The sequence below is a fragment of the Fukomys damarensis genome, unplaced genomic scaffold (genome assembly GCF_012274545.1).
Source record: "Fukomys damarensis isolate Sample0158 unplaced genomic scaffold, DMR_v1.0_HiC HiC_scaffold_32, whole genome shotgun sequence".
Taxonomy (NCBI): Eukaryota; Metazoa; Chordata; class Mammalia; order Rodentia; family Bathyergidae; genus Fukomys; species Fukomys damarensis.
Genome location: NW_022900944.1, coordinates 3,191,420 through 3,205,205, shown reverse-complemented (window position 1 = coordinate 3,205,205; position 13,786 = coordinate 3,191,420). Strand labels below are relative to the sequence as shown.

Here is a 13,786-nt window from a genome sequence, read left to right as displayed (position 1 = left end):
AAAAAAAAAAAAAAAAAAAAAAAGATATATACCTTTAAATAGTGTGAATGAGATGGATTATATTAATGAAGTAATAACATAAATGTCCAATTACTCTAGGAATAATGTTTAGTCCATTTTAATGCTTTAATACTCTCATAGCATTCTCTATCATTTTTATTAACCATAAAAAGGGAACAAAGTTACACTCAATCTAGGTTAACTGACCTCTTCCTTTTAAACTGGGAAGAAAAGAAGGGAGAGAGGTCAAGAGAGGAAAGAATTCTACTCTTTGGTAGCTCTAGAGATTCGTTAAATTTCTGTGATGACCAGAATCCTCAGCAGTGTACCTCAATCCTCACTATTCCTAACATCACCCATGTGTGTTTCAGAAGAAATACAGACATTGTGATATGTTCCATGGAATCTGATTCTGTTATTCTGAGATGCATTCCTGGTGTGTAGTTGTTTTCTAAAGTTCACATGAGCTGATATTCTCACAAGAATTGAGAATCCTTTATCAACACAGTTTTTCAGAGCTTCAACAATTCAATGTCAGCTCTCTGACCTTATTTTTATGATGCTATATTATAATCCTGTCTTCTTATATACCATTCACACCCATTCACACAATCTTTTCTTACATATCAATAGCCCTCACTGTTATGCATTTTTTTTTAATGTATCCACTTATTATTCTGAGATCCTTGATTCAAGACTTGGACATCATTATAAACTTTTCTTTCACTTTACAGTAAGCCCCTGACTTACAAACGAGTTTCATTTGGGAATATATATAAGTTGTATTCAATCCTCAGACAGATCAAGTGAGTCTTACACATCTTTGACACAAACATACAATGTAAAGCACACACACAAAAAACCCAAATCTCCATGTCACCACTGCTTTTCCCCTTGCTTCCGGACATCCTGGGCTCTGATTGAGCACTGTCTTCCTGTACACTATGGCACTGTACAGTACACACAGCAGCACAACTGTGACAGTGTCCAGCAGACACGTGGACTGCTTGAGATTTGTTCACATCTATGTAACGTGAAGTCTGTTTGTATCAGAAAGTTCAGAACTCAAATGTTCATGAGTTGGGGACTTACTGTACTCCCTATCCCTCATTTATTTAGATGCTTGTAATACTAATATTCTTTTGTTTTGTTTTCTGTTTGGTTTTTTGAGACAGGGTCTCACTATGTAGTTGAGACTGATCTGGAACTCACTATGTAGCCCAGGCTGGTCTCGAACTCACAGAGACCCTCCTGCCTCAGCCTCCCAAGTGCTGGGATTACAGGTATGCGCCACCATGTCCAGCACTAATATTCTTTTAATATATTCACCTGTGGGCAATTATATTCATTTTCTATTACTGCATAAAAAATCAGTGCACAATTAGCAGCTTGAGTCACTTGCAGGTAAGTAGATGCACTCTGAGATGACAGTGTTAAGTGAAATAAATCAAATACAAAAAGCTTAAATATGGTTTCTCTTATAGGGGAAACACAAAGTATAAATAAGAGCAAAACAGAAGATAGATAATAGGAAAGAAGGACACAGATCTTTCTCAAATGAGAAAGAGATAAAGAGATGAAGGGAGGAGGGAGGGAGTGAAGAGAAAAGAGATTTAAAAAATTAAGATGCCTGTATTATGTAGGTACCAGTACTCCACACAAGCAGTGTAAACATTATGTACTGCAAATGCGCACTAATAAGATTTTAAAATGTAAATACTACTTTGTGATTCCCCCGATCCATGTTTTTTTTACTAAGGCACTTACAAACCTGAGATGAAGGCACTGGGCAGGCTGGACTCTGGTCTAGTTTTCTAGGAAATTACCCACTTCCAGGCTCATCCTGGTGGCAGGCAGAGTGCTGCTGTGTGCAGCAGTAACCTTAAGTCCGTATTTTTCCTGAGGGCTGCCTGTCAGAGGTTACACTATGTCTTCAAGAGCTTCTCCTGGAGTTGGTCTTACATCCCGATGCCGCTTCAAGTCTCCCTGAGTTCTTACACTACTTGTCAGAGGAAACTGCTTTGAAAATGTGCATGTGATAGGTCAAGCTCAGTGGGAATAATCTTAGTTTAAAGTCACCTGAGGAATAACTTTATATCTGCAAAATAACTTTGTATCTTTCCCATGTCAGGTATAATATATGCATGGGAATAAAACCCATGTGTGCTAGAGCCTCAGTGGAGCGAATGAAATGCGGGTTTTTTTATAATTCTGTCTTCCACTACGGTAAAATTTCTTTTACTCCTTCATGTGTCAATCTGAGCTCCCCAAATAATGTAAGAAGTTACTGACAAGGACCAGGACCTGTTCCTTTGACCACCCTGCATTTATTCTTCTTTCTACAAGTGCTCAGGTTGTTTGTGGAGATGCTTACTGTGTTCCAGAGGCAGCTCTTTCCACTTGTGCTCTACTCTAAACTCGGACACTTGAGTGAGGAACACGAGGCTGGAAGAAATGGGTGAAATGTTCTATGCATACACTTTACGTGGGTGGACCGTATGCTCTATGACTCGTACCTTAATAGAGATGTGAAAAAGACCCCACGTGAGCACTCCTGTCATCCCCATCTTAGAGCACTTATGCTTTTTGCCTTCAAGTCTACTTCTGGGGAGTCCTGCTAATGACTCCAGAGTCCATTCTGCAGACTACTTTTCACTGAAGTTTTTCCTTGTGGCTTGCAATTTAAAAACTATAATACATATAATATATAAATGTCTGGCCTATATTAATAGCAGCAGAAAGATTTGCTTATGTGGAAATGATTTATTTTCAACATAATCTAACATTAATCACCAACTGATGGCATGTGTTTGCTGAGCTATAGTTCTTCCCATAATACAGCCTTTTTCCTTATTATTTTTCTATATCATCATGTAATTTAGAATGTGATTCTAGTTTAATTCTCTAAAAGCAGATTGCTGGCCCCCTGAACCTCTTTCCTCGTCCATGCTCACTCTGAAGAGTGTACTTCTTTCCTGCCTTCATTAAATGTTCATTAAAAAAAAAAAAACCACCAGTTTCTCACATCAATAGCATTTCTCATACCTTTGCTTGAAAAAAGATAAAAAGAAAAATGGTGTATTCATTATCTGGCTTACCTAAGTCACTGGAAAGTTTACGAGGCTCATAAAATACAAGCAAATAGTATATGAAGTAATACAAAATTATATATCACATTTTTTCTGCACTGCTTGATGCCATATGATTCAGATTAGATATTGCCCATTGATTGCTCTAAGAAAACATAGTAACTGCTTAAGAAATGACATAGGGAAACAGTTTTAAAATACAGAGTAAGGAGAATTTCGAATGGATTTCTGAATTCCCATTTTCCAACAATCTAAATATGCATTTGCTTAGTGAAAAGCAACTGTGCACGAAACAGTGCAGGAAAGAGATATGTGCCCTCTACTCAGTACTTGAGAAGACAGAGTAAGAACGTGGTTAGCACACAGGCTGCACAGTAAATGTCAGCAGAGGGTGCGCTCTCCATAGAGAGGTGACACTCAGACAATGTCATTCTGCTTCCTCCCAAAGAAAACAAGACGGAAATGATACAAAATGTGGAGATGTTCATGTTGTTCACAACCGATAGGATTTTTAAAATGCCATCAGGAAATGAAATGCAGCATGGCAGTTTGGGAATCGGTTCCTGAAAATTTCTATTGAATGCGTAGAGAAATGTGTCCAAATTTCAATATTATTAGGATTGGGATGGATAATTCAACTCACATATGGCACAAAACCAGGACATTCTTTCTTGTAAGCTGTCCCTTGTCCATTTGTTTTGTAAACAGCTCTCAACTTGTTTTGTACTAAATCTGGTAGTTCAGGATTAATTTTCATCATTGTCCTTCGCAGAACATGATGGCACAATAAACCAAAATTACTAAAACCATTGCAAGAAAAAGAAAACTGAGGAGAATGGAAGAGAATCTCTCCATAAAAGCTAATCCCTCATGAACAGGATATTTAGAAACTGTCTGCAGGTAATTACATTCAGGTAAATCGATTTGAAAATGCCAAGTTCACACAATGGTTCATTTAATTCCATCTGATGTACAATAATACATTCTTTAATGGACACATTGATTTAAATAAAAAACACTTCAGATATCAAAAGCTCACATTCCCTTGGTAATTATAAAATAGCACATCAAAAGTTAGAACCTAGAGTGATCCTGCAAAGCTTATCTATAAAAAAGGAAATTAAGGTAATGAGTTTCAGAAATGAGTTTTAGGCTTCTAAATACCTAAATCTCTCCTTAGTCATAGTTTAGCTTTTTAGTAAAAAATATATCCAGATAGAGATCTAGATATAGATGATATAGATATAGATAGATAGGCCGGGGATTTAGCTCAGTGGTTCCGCTGCCTGCCTCGCAAGCACAAGGTCCTGAGTCCCATCCCCAGTACCAAAAACAAAACAAAACACAAAAGATATAGATAGATATATAGAGAGAAAGAATTGGGTTGGCAATTCTGGTATCTTGGGCAGAAAAATAAATTAATGAAGTCATTAAATATATCCAGAAGTATTGTGAAGGAGATGCTTGGGGCTTGGAGCCGTGCCATCTGTCCCCAGGAGAGGAATGGGGCTCACGTGTGCACACGTTTCCCACAGCCTCTGCTCTCCGTGCAGGCTCTTGCTGAGATCAGGGGACTCGGCTTCCTGCAATCGTGAACACCTGTGACTTAGGGCACCTTGGTGAGGGATTTGGGGTAGAAAAAGCCTCTGAGGTCCTTGAGACCTCGTGAGGAACATGGATTCTGCCTTTTAATGGTTTGTCTGCCAGCTTTAACCCAGATGTCTGCTAAGCTCATCTTTTAAATTCTCTCTGCTTTCACAGTAGGGGCAGAGCATCTCACGGCAGGAACAACACAATTAACAATACACAGTTATTATGGAAATCTTATATTATGTTTGTGATACATGCTATAAAAAATCTTAGGGCAAATTAAGGGAGAACTGGGAGGGAGGACAGCAGCACTCAGAACAGTGGCCAGCAAGGGTTGAAAGGTGAGGAAATAGGGACATACTGGTCAGTGGGCATAAATTTTCAGTTATAGGATTAACAAATGTGGGACATCTAATGTACACCAAAGTGATTATAGTTGAAATACTATGTTTTACAAAGTCTTTGTAAATAGGGAAGGGAGGAGGGAGTGAAGGGAGGGCAGGGACAAGGGGAAAAAATGAGAATCAAGATCTGTCATGTAAAGGTACAAGATCCGAATGACAAATGTGATTGTATTGCATACTTAAAAAGTACCAATAAACTCGATGAGAAAAAAATAAAATACTGAAATACTGCTTTGTATCTGAAATATAGACTAAGAAAGTAAATTTCAAATGTTCTCTCCCCAAAGCAAAACCAAAAAAAAAAAAAAAGGTGACATGATAGACTGATTAGTAAATCATTTCCCAATATGTAGCAAATTATTTGTCAATTTAACATTAATAAAGCTAATGGGGGGGAGAGAAACAGATACAGAGAGAAACAGAGACAGGACAGACAGAAGCTGGCCAGACAGACATACAGATAGACAAAAAAAAATGTCCCTAGCTGCACTTTTCAGTAAGACAATCCACTAGAGTAGGCTCAAATAAGAAAGTACCCTTCAGGGAAGCAATGACAGTTCTGACACAGCCACTATCTGTTTCGGAGGAAGAACATTCCAGGCATGGGACCGGAGATGAGCCTGGAACAGAAGTTGCCACAGACAGTAAGTCAGCCTATGCCTGAAGTATGGTGAGCCACAAAGGGATGAAATGTGCCTGGGAGAAAATGTGAAGGGAAACCGGGAGGTCTCACAACGCTGGGCAGTGAGCATTGGAAGGGTTTGCAATTCTTTTCTTACAGAGCAGTTCCAAGATAATTCTACTATCTTGGCTTTGTAGAAGTCTGGCAGGAATCATAGTTGGAGGCAAGTAGACATTTTACACATAGTAGCTGCTTATATGTAGGGGTGATTTTGCACAATCTATGCTTTGAGCCAAAGAACTGATCCAGACACATCTGAATCAATGATCTGTGGTAGAAATTGTCAACTAACTTCCTAAAACTGTGAGAACTCAAGCTAGTTTTGCTTCAAGTATCCTTTTGACCCTGTACACAAAAGCTTTGCATATATTTATTTGCTAAATATTACTCTAAAATTATATTTTTTCTCTGTTAATTTAATGTCCAGTGCATACTCAGTACTAATAACTAAAATTAAAGCAACGCTTGAGCTACAGCTTCTCCTAAGAATGGACATTTGTTTGAATCTGTCTGCTATGTGTTGGAACCCCTTGATTTCTTTCCTCTGGTTAATAAAAGAGTAAGTTCCACACTGTAAGGAAGACTTGAGGATTGTTGGTGACAACGAACTCCATCCTGTCCTTTAGTACCCAGAAGACAGGTAGTTAAGTATTCTTATGGATGTACAAGACAGCACACTGAAGTCATTTCAGCTGGCATTCCAGAGAGTTTTGTTCTGTGGTAGACTGCTGTCAGGAAGGAATGGTGACTGTTACTTCAAGCCATCCCTTTGCAGAGGACCCATTTGAAGCATGACTGCTAAAGGAGAAAAGAGTCACAGCTCTACAGTGACAGCTCTCTCTGCTCCACTGTGTCTCTTTTGAGGGCTGCATAGCTCAGAGATCTGTGGAACATAAGGCATCTCAGGTGATGACAGTCTCTCTTTCCCTGCAGATCCTTTTCTTGTTTTCCCATTTCCAAGTAGCCTGACATACACAGTCATATATAGCTGATGGAGAAATATGACTAAGATAAAAACCTTAGCTTCTCTCAATAAGCAATAAACCATATTGTACACTGGAAGTATTAAAGATAATTTAACTTCCAGCTGCAATTTTTTTTATATTCCCATGCCATAAGGTCAGTTTTAAAACTCCACTTAAATTTTATATTTGAGTATTTGTCTTTAGCGTATAGTCTTTTATACAAATTATAGTTACTAATGAAACTTCCATGCCTTCATATACACTTGGGCTTTAAAGGCATACTTAAATATTAACAAGGCTCTGATTAAAATGCAGAAACATGAGTAGTAAAATGAATGGAAATATTGTGCTCTTGTCTTGCTTCTATTTTATATTCATCAGAATTCTAATTAGCCACACGAAACTGCAACATGACCTCCTATGTGTATTTTAGCTCGCTTCCAACACCTCTGCTTTAAGGAGTTTGGGAAAATGCATATTTTTAGTGTGGAATGGAAGCATTTTTGCTTAAATAGTAATTTCAGGTGAATTTTAAAGTGCATACTTCTTCACCCAATTGAAATTTCATGCCCTCACTCTCAATTTAGACATTTACAATTAATCAAAAAATTGATGTTCTTTTTTGTCCTAAGCTTGTATGTGCTAGTTCACTTGATTGCTTCATTTTGCTAATGAGCTCAAGGTCAAAAGTGTTTGTCCCTGTATGAGCTAGCTATGCCTAGAGGAAATTTGGTTCAGAGGCTTCAAAACACAATCTCATTTTGAGCCAAACACTTGCACTGGAAGGCAATGTTAACCCACCACTTCGGAGTATAACCAAAAACTCAAACTGGATCTGCATTCTTAGTAATGATTCATGTCGAGAATGGGATATGCATTCACATTTTTCCCCAGCACATTTATTTTTACAACACTTCCGGATCCTTAAGGTCAAGCTCTGTGCCTGCTTTCCCGGGGGGGAAGTGAACAAAGGGTTCAGGATACAGTGACGAGGAAGAGCCCTGAACAGAAGGTCGCATCCGTCTTTTTCTTCCAAGACAGTGGAATGAGAATTGAAGCAGGTTACATGCATATTTTCACCGAAAGGAAATGAACTTCTCACATTCCTATAATTACCAATTTATTCCTCTCTTTTCTGCATTTAGCTAAAATTCTAGAATTATCTTTAATTTCCTATCCAGCTCACTTTTCAGCCTTAAATTGCGTTTTGCCTCCATGGCTTGCACAAAGAGTAATGATGACCTGAACATTTGACATATGTTTCAAGTCTTCATATTACCTGAACACTCAGAATCATTTGGCCCTAGTGATCACTCACTCCCTCCTCCTTGGAGTGCCCTCCTTACACATTCTTGTTCAGTCACAGGCATTTCTGGCCCCTTCTCAATCTCCTTAGCTGCCAATGTCAAGAGTATAAATGTTGCTGAGGTTTTCCAATATCCTGTCCTAGGCCACTTCTTTTCTCACTATGTGCTCTCTCCTTGGATAGTCTTGAACAGAACTATCTCCAGATTTTTATTATATTCTATATTGAAGTTATCCCTAATTCATATACTATCCCTGTGAGCTCCCACTGTTTGTTTATTCAACACATGCACTTGGGTGTTTCACAGACTGCCTCTGAGAACTGAGACCACATTTGTCAAACTGTCTTCAATGTTTGGTCCAGTAAACCTTTACATAGAAAAGATAATACTGTAATCCTATAAATAACTCCATTGTTTGCTTCGGGAAATTCTTGCAGATCAATTTAGAGACAGCAGTCTGCTCACCTGAGAAATCAGTGCACTTATCGAAACTAACTTCACAAGCCTTGCCTTAGCATCCAGCCATCCTAATTTTTTATTTCCTGGATGTTGCCAGTTCCAATGAGTTCCCTGGCCTAAAAAAGTCACCATAAAATTCTTGATCCCAGGCCCCCAAATTTAATAAGTATCTCACTAGCAATGTACTTTTCTGACACACTAAGACCCTTGGAGGGGGTCTCTTATTGCTCTAAGTTCCAGTATATTTATCTTTATTGATAGTCTAGTGATAATTTTGGGAACAAACACTTCTAACTCCACTTGCCCAAGAACAAATTTGAAGGGTTTTGTCATCAATATTCTCATCTTTCAGTTTTCAATATTTTAATAAACCATTGATAGCTGGGCATGGTGGGGCACACCTGTAATCCCAGCACTCGGGAGCCTGAGACAGGAGGATCTCTGTGAGTTGGAGGCCAGCCAGCCTGGTCTACATAGTGAGTTCTGGGTCAGTCTCAACTACATAGTGAGACCCCGTCTCGGAAAAAAAAAAAAAAAACCAAACCATTGATACATCTCTACCTTTGTGAAAAAAAAATATAGGTCCTTTCTTTGATTTACCTAGTTTTAAATGTATCAAATTATGTTGTATTACTTGTGCAGCTAATATCATTTGAATAAATTAGGCTAAAATCGGTAAGGTGTGCAATGTCATCAGGTCTCCTATCTTCTGTGAAGGAATAGGGAGCGGAAGGAACAAGGGGCAATGAGGAACTGTGCATTTGCCCAGGCAGTAGAAACATGCATCCTCTCTGTATATTATTTATAAACAATATAATAATGTATACACTATCCACTTTCCATTACGCAACAGCAATTGTTCAATAATTTCAGTAATAGATACACTAGTCTCATGGTCTCATGTTGAATTCCCCAGATTGCTTTGCTGTTCTTCAATTTTACCTCAAGGAGTTTGTTTAGCAAACACTTAAAGATATTATGGAACCTCTGCTATTAGGTGAGTTGCTGCTTGCTAACATTCACCTGTGTCGATACCATGTGGCTAAAAGCCGGCACGTCACTCTGGAAGGGACAGACACCTTTCATTATTTGGGACAGAAGTGTAACAATCTCAGGATTCTCTCTGCAGCAGACTCTCTCATTTCATTTATTCAGTGATACAGTACTTATTGAGCACAAGTATATGGCAGGTCTTAGTCTACAAGCAGAGGACACAATAGTCAACTAAAGGGTTACGTCTTTTCCTTCACAGAGGTGGCAGTCTAGTGAAGGCTTCAATCAATAAAAATGATATATAAATTATATAAATTATAATTATATAAATGTATATAGTATAATTATATATGTATGTGTGCACATATATTGCTAGACTGATAAAACTTATAGTGTATGCTAAGTGAAAAAATAAAGCGGAAGAGGTGAGAGAGAGCTGTGTGTGGGAGAGAGCTGGACATTTTAGGTAGAGTGGGCGTTTACCCAAAACCTGTGTGTAGCTAGGTAACCACCTAATCTCTTTCTAAAATAGTTGTTGTCCCTTCCTATATTTCTTACATTTGTTTCTGTATCAAATTTCCCTGAACAAGGAATACTTTGTGCTGAAGTTGTTTGTTTTTTTGTTTTGCTTTGTTTTGTTTTGGTTTTTTTGAGACAGGATCTCACTATGTAGTTGAGACTGACCTGGAACTCACTATGTAGCCAGGCTGGTCTCGAACTCACAGCAATCCTCCTGCTTCAGCCTCCTGAGTGCTGGGATTACAGGTGTGCACGACCACGCCCAGCCTGAAGTTGTTTTTATTATATGACATGGTCAGGGAAGCCACATTTCAGATGGTTACAGTGCTAAGAATAATTTTATCAAAAATATTTCTTCACTGGTGACAATCATTTTGTGTGCATTAAAAAAGTCCAGTTTATAGTAAGCTACACAGAAATTCCCAGAAGCAGAAATGAAATTTGAAGGGTTTCAGAACCACAGTAGACAACACAGAGTACAGAAGCAGCTCAGAGGTGACTTAAATAGGCTGTGAGGTGCACTGAACCAAAATCAACTCTAAGGTGATTTGAGATAAGGAAGGGAAAACTGACAAGAAGAACATCAAGAAGTTAAAATAGCTTGCTGGATATTTGCCAGATGAAAAGAGTGCATGAAATTCTCTCCCCCCCCCGTCTCTCTGAGAAGAATAGTCTTCTCTAAAAGTACAAACATGTCTTTGTGTTTCTTCTACATCTGAGGTAGGAAATCAGGGCTGCAGCAAGCCAGACACCCAAGAGGGCTGGATGTATCAGTAATCAGAAAAACCAACCCTGATGGGTTGAGTGAGGTGTTTTCCAGAAGAGAGGACATGTTCAGAACACAGGACCCAAAATGGCCCATGCACAGAACCATCAGAAAGCTGTATTTTCCATGCTTCATTTGAATTTGGTGCTGTTGGAAAACCAATCCAAAAAGTCTTTTCTTTTCTTTTTTCTTCTCTTTTTCCTTTTTTGGCTTTATGAACTTTAACAATGTAGTTAGTAACATACTTCACAAAGTCTATTTTTTATTAGTGCATATTAAGCAATTCAGAATAATGCAATTCACTTTGGTATATTGGTACATGCTCATGACATTTTTTTATCCTTGCTCTTCCCCTTCCTGTCCCTCCCCTCTCCACCTGGACAACCCCCTTCTCCACCTCATTTTCAAAAAGCCATGCATTTTCTACTTTCTTGTCATCTCTTGGTTTTCTTTAGATTGTTCATGTAAGAAAAAAACATGCAAAATTTAACTTTCTGAGGCTGGCATATTTCACTTAACATGATGGTCACCAGTTCCATTCATTTTCCTTCAAATGGCATGGCTTCACCCTTCTTTACTGCTAGGTAATACTGGATTATATTTTATACAGTACTTTCCTGTATTGCGTATGAATATCAGATTTTCTTTATGCATTCATGTGCTGACAGGCACCTAGCCTTCCCCATAGCTTACCTATTTATATTTATAACAATCCATTGCTTTATGAATGTGGATATTTTATCAAAACTGTTAAGTATCACATTTAAAGAGATTCCCAGCAGAATACTACAGTCTCACCTTCTTGGGTGTCATTATTTCATTTAACAAAACATTTTTTTTGTTAAGTTATTGTCTAGGTACATAGTATACACCAAGTTGTATACCATCTATTCATTATGGTGATACATTTCTTCTATATAGACAAAGATTTGGCTGGAAATGATAGACTCCCATCCCCCCCTTTTTTTACTGTACTCCTACTCACTTTAAAGAACTATTTTATATAAAGCAATTAGTGTGACCTTTTTGTTTTAGTTTAGCATGTCGGTGTCCTGTTTGCTTTTAAACAAATATTTACACTAGCTTAATTTAAAAAAAGACAGCTTTATATTCTCGATAGTGTATGGTAAAGTACACAAGACAATGACCTTTTGTAAAAATGGGTATTATTTTCTTGACTCTTTCTGTAAAAGCAACATTCTTTTTTCTTTCTTATTGAACATCAAAGTACTTATCAATCTCAATTTTCCCAGAAAGAAGCTATGCTTTTCCTAAGGAAAAAAAAAAAGTATCTCTAGTAAAGATCACAGATATATAGTGGTGTCTTATCTCTTCTAGTAATCCTTTAACTCTAGACTTCATTCTTTTTCTAAAATTTACCTGATACAGTCATTTCCCAGTTTATAGAAAACAGATAATAAGGTTATCTCTTATAAACATATTTAAAATATTCTGTTCAAAGTACTGTGGTAACTCAGAAAGTATTTCTAAATTTCAATTAAATTTTAGATTTTATGAAAATGAAATTAAGTATGCACACTTTCAAGATCAGTAAAAATTTCAATAATAACTTCAATTTTTTTCCTTTAAACAATACTTTGAAAATGCTATTTTGCAATATTTAACAATCATTTTGACACTGTTGAATATTTACACAAAGTAAATATTCAAGACAGAAGAATTTAATTCAATTAATATAATTAGAGAGAAATTATTCATAGTCAAACTTTACAAAGAATGTTTGCTTTACGAAAACAATACTCTTTAAGTTGGCATGGTTTGTCTTGTTTGACAAAGCTAAAAAGAAAAAGAAGTCATACAAAGAATCTAAACTACTATCATAAGTCAAGTGATATGTTTGGATGGATGGATAGATGAATGCGATAGATGGAAAGGTGGATGGATAGAGGGGTGGATGCATTTGTGAGTGGGTGGGTAGATGGACTGATGGACAGATACAAAGAGACAGATATGTGGACAAGTTTGCAGATCACAGAATGTAGACCATTCATTATTCTCTTAGCACCTTTGAACTCTGGCACCCCAGGCACCAGAGGGCACTATGATGAGAGTCTGATATCACCCTGTGAGTGTTGTGGTACTGATCCACAGAATTACAGACTTAGACTTCATCAAGGGCAGCTGGCACATTGATCTACTCTACCACCAGGGACAGGGAAACCATCACTCTGGAATGTAACAAAATTTCTCGAATGTGAAAGGAAATTCACTCTATTGACCACCCTGGAATGCAAATGAATGGCTCTGGGGAAGATAAATGTATAAATCTTTCAGAAACAATGCAAGAGCTCTAGGCCTCTTGTTCTAAGACATATCCGCTCTTCAATCACCCTTTACCTAAGTTTTGTAAGCTTTATACTTAGCCCAGATTGTGCAGAAACATGAAAACAAATATTCATTGTCTGCCTACAATGTTAACTATTATAATTAATTTCTCCTTTTAAAAATATGTAGTTAGGGCTGGGGATTTAGCTCAGTGGTGTCACTGCCTGCCTTGCAAGAGCAAGGTCCTGAGTTCGATTCCCAGTATCAAAATAAAAAGTATGTAGTTGGATATATTTGTTGGTTTTATTACCAGGAAATACATGTAAAAGTAAGTTCAATAAGTGCTGCCACTGACAGCTGGGTTTTTATACATACAGACATTCATAACTATGCAGAATATGAATGCACATGAACAGTCAAATTACTCTTTCTTTTTATCTCTTTTTTGCATAAAATGCTAGAACTAGGCCAATTACTTGAAAATATACTTTATTTGTGATTCCAAATCTTTGAGCTGGGTGTGTTGCACAAATAAAAAATAAGGATACTATGTTTGCGGTGTTCAGTTAGTGACTGAGCAGAACTGGAACACAGGCTCTCAGGAGGACTGCTGGTTAACACATGCATGAAGATATTGGAGGTCTCAAAAATAATTTATGCAGGGCGCTTTTGGTTCGGGGCGGCGGGCCGGGGCCGAGGCAATAAGAGCGGCGGCGGCGGCAGCGG

At 37.7% G+C, this 13,786-nt stretch overlaps 1 protein-coding gene and 1 long non-coding RNA gene across 2 annotated transcripts in view; both read right to left on the bottom strand.

The window, feature by feature from the left end:
• Grid2 (glutamate ionotropic receptor delta type subunit 2) overlaps positions 1-13,786 on the bottom strand; it is a 405,281-nt gene that overhangs the window by 139,207 nt on the left and 252,288 nt on the right. The window lies entirely within an intron of this gene.
• LOC104850623 overlaps positions 1-13,786 on the bottom strand; it is a 55,926-nt gene that overhangs the window by 16,403 nt on the left and 25,737 nt on the right. Inside the window, exon 2 of the long non-coding RNA XR_777027.1 lies at positions 2,375-2,445. This is a non-coding gene — a long non-coding RNA (uncharacterized LOC104850623). The remainder of the gene's footprint in view (positions 1-2,374; positions 2,446-13,786) is intronic.